A 6209-nucleotide genomic window follows, 5' to 3' on the forward strand; every position below is an offset into this window, starting at 1 on the left:
AAGGTCGGCAGAAAATTATGCAAAATTGCAAAATTATGATTCCTGATTATGTTAATAAAAGAAATAAATGATGACTTTACCCAAAATTGTGCATTACAGTTTTGCATCATTATTGCGAATTATGTGAAATTACAATTACCGTACTTTTTCGGACTATAAGACGCTCCTGACCATAAGACGCACCTAGGTTTAGAGGACAAAAACCAGAAGGAAAAAAATATATACTAAACCTGGTGTATCAATGGTGAAGGGGCATCTTGTGGATTATGCCCCTTTGTACCTCTTGTGTCTCTCTGTGTCCTCATCTATGCCCCTTTGTGTCCCCCTGTGTCCTCCATTTGTCCCTGTGTCCTCCTCTGCATGGACACAGTACAGGGAGTCCCCGACATTGCGGCAGGTTGGAGGTTCATATTGGCAGGCGTTTACAGGTCAGGAACTCCCTGCATTTGGACTATAAGACGCAGTGACTTTTTTCCCCCCACTTTTGGGGGAGAAAAAGTGAGTCTTATAGTCCAAAAAATACGTAGTATGTGAAATTTGTGCTCATCACTACAGGCCAACTCTAGTCCCCGAGGGTCATATCCATGCCAGTGTTTAGGATGGACAGAGAAATATGTTTTACTGGATGAACCACACCCTTCCTGATTCTGTTCCATCAGTGAATACGAGTTGTGCCAAAAACCCCGGAGGACTGGAGTTGGACAGCCCTGAAATACATTATGGCTGATATGGAAGTGGTCAACGTTTCATCAATCAAATTAACAGACCAAAAAATGTTAGTTCTTTGAAAAGGACTAGACTTCTGCCTGACTAGACCAATGGTAAATTATCCAAATAGAACAAAGAAGTGGTATGGTTGTGTATTTCGACAGAGGTGGAAACCCACATCAGTGTTAATTAACAAGTCAAGATAAAGCAAAAAGTGTAGAAAAGAGAAATAAAGAGAAAAAAGTGGGCAGTGTAATACAGTGTCCTTGTATCCAAAATGAGCTCCTTTATCAACTTGTCAAAGGTATAAACATTAAAAACAATGCCAAACTGAAGTGGAGCACTCTCTTTTTAAAAAAATCTGCACCGTGCACAAACATTCAGCATACACCAATTACTTACTGGCAAGGTTGCCGTCAGGGTATCACAGGGGTGACTAATGTATGGGGCCCGAGTGAAACTGGGGCCCAGTGAAACATTGCCATGTACATGGACCCTAGCTGCAGTCTATGTGTCTGTGGCTGCCCTTAGTCAGTGAGGCAGTGGCTGGCGTGTGCACCCAGGGGAAGGGGGCGGGGTGCGCATATACCTGTCCCATGTCTGGCATCCTGTCCAGCACTTTAAGCTGACACTCTGGCCACCACCGCCATCCTACCTGCCTGCTGTCTCCATCTCCTTGAAACTCCACCCCCTCACATCTCCACACAATGCGTTGGGGCTGATGGGAGGAGGAGAAGCAGCCGAGAAGCTGCAAATCTGAACAGTTTTTACACTGCATGCATGTGCCATCTTGGTTATAGCACAGCTCAGCTGCATACATTTTGCAGTAATGCACTTTATGTTGATTATTTTTAAGTATTATTATTGATTTATTTCAAGTTATTATTTGCATTATTGTCATATGAAATTTTGCACAGTTCCTACGATGCTCATCTAAGTTAATAGGTCCATTTCTACAATAAATCACAATTCACACATATAGAGTCCAAAAATGTATATCAAATTTTATTAATGGTCAAATTCCAGTGATTAAAAATATAAAGACAATGATGCAGGCTGTCTCCCAGTAGAGATGGCTCGAACCTCCGATTTTAGGTTCGCAAACCTCGAACGCGAACTTCCGCAAAAGTTTGCGAATCGGCGAACCATGCGAACTGCAATAGACTTCAATGGCCAGGCAAACTTTCAAAACTACAAACACTGTTTCTGGCCACAAAAGTGATGGAAAAGATGTTTCAAGGGGTTTCATACACGCCAAAAGTCCTGGGGAAAAATTACACATTTGACGCACAGCAGGGTTATAATCCCTAAAGGGCAGAAATCACATTGCATTCCTAAATTGGAAGCCTAAAGTGCTTGAAAACATCTTGCGTGTGTAGACATGGATCAGCAGGTAGTGTAAGTAGTGTACTGCTTCACACTGACAAACTCACTGTGTAACACACTGCAAACAGCTATTTGTGTAGTGATGGCCGTGCTGGACTGGTGCGCACAATGGCGAGAGTGCAGGCGATGGCGGTTTTCAAGCCCATATAGTCGCCGGGCTGAGGTAGCTCAATGACAAAACAACAAACGGTCATTGCTTCATTGTGATTCACAAGCCCCTTCACCATGGCAAGGTAACGATCACAAAGGGGAATTGACACATGTACGTGCCTTTTGTTTTGTTGTTTTCCGCCCGCAGTGCAGCCAGAAAAATTAGGCAGGTCGAGGGCCGCACGAAATCACGTCAGCATGACCTTGAACAGACCTGTTGGGTGGCCTGCCTCTGACTCTGCCTGTTGTTTTGTCCATATTGGGGGGGATGAAGTGAAAGGTATGCACTGACTTGACTAATACAATGTGCAGTCACACAGATGCAGTGAAAGGTTTACACTGAATGCTGGTATAATACAATGTGCAGTCACACAGATGCAGTGAAAGGTACTGACTGCTGTATAATGATGAGATGAATACACTTGAAATCCTATAATGAGAATCTGTTATGGAGGGCAAGTCTGCCATCCATTCAAGTGAAAGGTATGCACTGACTGGTATAACACAATGTGCAGTCACACAGGTACAGTGAAAGGTATACACTGACTGCTGGTATATAACAATGTGCAGTCACACAGATGCAGTGAAAGGTATACACTGACTGCTGGTATAATACAATGTGCAGTCACACAGGTGCAGTGAAAGGTACACACTGACTGCTGGTATAATACAATGTGCAGTCACACAGATGTAGTGAAAGGTATACACTGACTGGTGGTATAATACAATGTGCAGTCACAAAGGTGCAGCGAAAAGGTATGCACTTACTGGTATATAAAACAGTGTGCTGTCACACAGATGCAGTGAAAGGTATGCAGTGACTGCTGGTGGTATAATGCAATGTGCAGTCACACAGGTGCAATGAAAAGGTATGCAAGGAATGTGCTGGGCCTGGCACAGTTTAGCAATTAGCAGGACCAGCTGCGACAGACAGGGCTGTATATGCAGTGTCAGTGGGCCACACAAAAAAAAAATCACAAGAACATTAACTCTCAAAAGAGCTCTTTTTCTGATGCTTTTCAGCAACAAATATCAGCAAGAACAAGCTAACAGACCTCCTAACTAGAGATGGGCCGAACGATTCGCCGGCAAACAGTTCCCGGCAAATTTTGGTGGTTCGCGTTCGCCCGCGATCGCGAACTTTATGGCGGTTCGATTTGCCTCCCATAGTGCATCATTAGGGTCAAGTTTGACCCTCTACATCACAGTCAGCAGGCACAGGTTAGCCAATCAGGTTACACTCCCTCCTGGAGCTACTCCCCCCTTCTAAAAGGCAGGCAGCATCAGGCATGGGACCCACTCGTGTGCCTGTAGTAATTCGAGAGGGGACAACTGCTGCAGCAGACTCTCATAGGGAAAGCTTAGTTAGGCTCTTGTAGGCTTGTTAGCTTGCTCCTTGCTGATTCTTATTGCTAAAGAAGCACCCCTCAACAGCTCTTTTGAGAGCTAATCTTGTTCTTGTGATCTAATTTTTTTTTTTGTGTGTGTGTGTGGCCCACTCAGTCCTGTCAGTCAGTCGCAGCTGGCCTTTGGTGTAATTGCTACTACTTTGACACTGCCAGGCCCAGCACATTCAGTGACTACCTATGTGTATGACAGGCAGCTGCAGATTTGTAATCCCATCCCAATCACTGCACCTGTTCAGTGCACCTACCTACCTACCTACGTGAGCACACGCATTGTTAATACCACCAGTCATTGCACCTGTTTACTGTTCAGTGCACCTACCTACCTACATACGTGAGCACACGCATTGTTAATACCACCAGTCATTGCACCTGTTCACTGTTCAGTGCACCTACGTACCTACCTAACTACCTACGTGAGCGCACGCAGTGTGATATTTAATACCACCAGTCACTGTACCTGTTCACGGTACCCAGGCAGCTGCACATTTGTAATACCCATCACTGCATATACCTACCTGTTGTTCACAGTGCACCCACCTACCTACGTGAGCACACGCAATGTCACTGCACCTGTTCACGCTACCTGTGTGTGTGTGACAAAAGTGTGTGGAAATCCGCTCACAAACCTCCGTCCACCGACAGTGCAGGAAACTGGGTTGCTTGGACCCCAAGTACAGATTTGTAGGAAGTGAGTTCCGCACGATGTAGGTAGAGTCGAAATACCTTTATTGAATCAAACACATGACAGGCTAAAATCCATCACCACACGCTGACATGTTTCGGGCGTTACACGCCCTTAATCATAGCATAGGTGCATGTGAACAGAGGTGACCTATATAAAGGATAGGACCACACCCGATACCACATGATCAGGCCCCACCCACAAAGAGGTGTATACATAAAACTTGAGGAACATCCTCAACAGTGTAATCAATACATAAAAACATATAACACAAGGATAAAATGTAAGTACACATGATTGAACACATTACAGTTTCACGCAGCAATGAAAGTACAAAAAATAAAATATATATGAATCTGACAAGCAGTTACATACATAGATATGCACACCAGGGACAGTACACCCAAATTACGTAACTGTATTGAGGTCCCATCTGGCGTTAAGGCCTCTTGGCGAACGCGTTCCTAGTTGGAAAATCCAATAGGCCTCCCGAGTGAGGAGACGCTTGTAAACGTCTCCCCCCCTGGGGGGCCTCTGGACACGCTCAATACCTTGAAATGAAAATGAAGCCATGTCACCAGAATGGACCTCTCTAAAATGCTTGGCCACATTGGATACCTCCACAGTCAACCATCCTGCTCCCCTATAATGCTCCCCTACACGCTGTCTGAGATGACGTGTAGTACAACCCACATATTGAACATGACATGAGGAGCATGAAATCAAATAGACCACGAACTTTGTGTGGCAGTTAATGTACTGTTTCATAGGGAAAATGTTTCCATTCGAGTACGAAGTAACAGACCGGGCAGGTTGATGTACAACACAATAATTACAAGTAGAAAAATTACATTTATATGAGCCACGAGTGGTTAACCAGCATGGACGTGAGGAACTGCTGGAAAACAAACTGGGAGATAAAATACTCCCTAGTGTGGGGGCCTTTCTACTAGCGAATTTGACACCCTGTTTAAGGATCACATTAAGGGTGTCATCAGCCTGCAACACAGGTAAACATTTTCTTATAATCTGTGTAATCTGTGTATATTCCTGGCTATAAGCAGTCACAAACACTGTGTCTCTTTTCGTCTGTGATACCATCCTTCGAGAACTAGATGCCAAAAGGTCTTCTCTTGTTCTCAGAAGGGCCTGCTTCCTTCCCCTTTCTATCATCCATTTTGGATATCCACGCTCCGCAAGACGAGCACCCACAGCGCTCAACTCCACCCCAAGGGCCGCGGCGTCAGAACAGTTCCGGCGCGCCCGAATAGCCTCCCCCACCGGGACCGCACGGATAGTGTGGGACGGGTGACAGCTATTGGCCCTCAGGGTGGAGTTGCCGCCGCAGGGCTTGCGGTACGTGCTGGAGACAACAGAGGCCGAGGAAGGATCTCCCCTAAGAGTAAGGTCAAGATAATTGACCTCTAGGGGTGACCACTGAAAAGTGAACACAAGGTTCAAGTTGTTAACATTAAGAAAATCAACGAACTGCTGAGCTTCGTCACACGTGCCGTCCCAGACGACCAACAGGTCGTCAATATATCTGCCATACCACACAACGTGGCTCGAAAAAATGTTAGAGTCGCTGAACATGTGGAGCTCCTCCCACCAGCCCATATATAGGTTAGCTAGTGAGGGAGAAAATTTCGCTCCCATCGAAGCTCCACACAATTGTAAATAAAAATCAGAATCAAAAAGAAAATAGTTGTGGGTAAGCAGATAATGGACAGCACATGCGACGAAGAATTGGAGATCCGAAGAAAAGGCAGAATATCTGGCCATATGGTATTCTAAGGCTTCCAGAGCGAGACCATGGGGAATACATGAATATAAAGATTTCACATCAATGGCAATCCAACTATATTTTTCTTGCC

The sequence above is a fragment of the Hyperolius riggenbachi genome, chromosome 6 (genome assembly GCF_040937935.1).
Source record: "Hyperolius riggenbachi isolate aHypRig1 chromosome 6, aHypRig1.pri, whole genome shotgun sequence".
Classification (NCBI taxonomy): Eukaryota; Metazoa; Chordata; class Amphibia; order Anura; family Hyperoliidae; genus Hyperolius; species Hyperolius riggenbachi.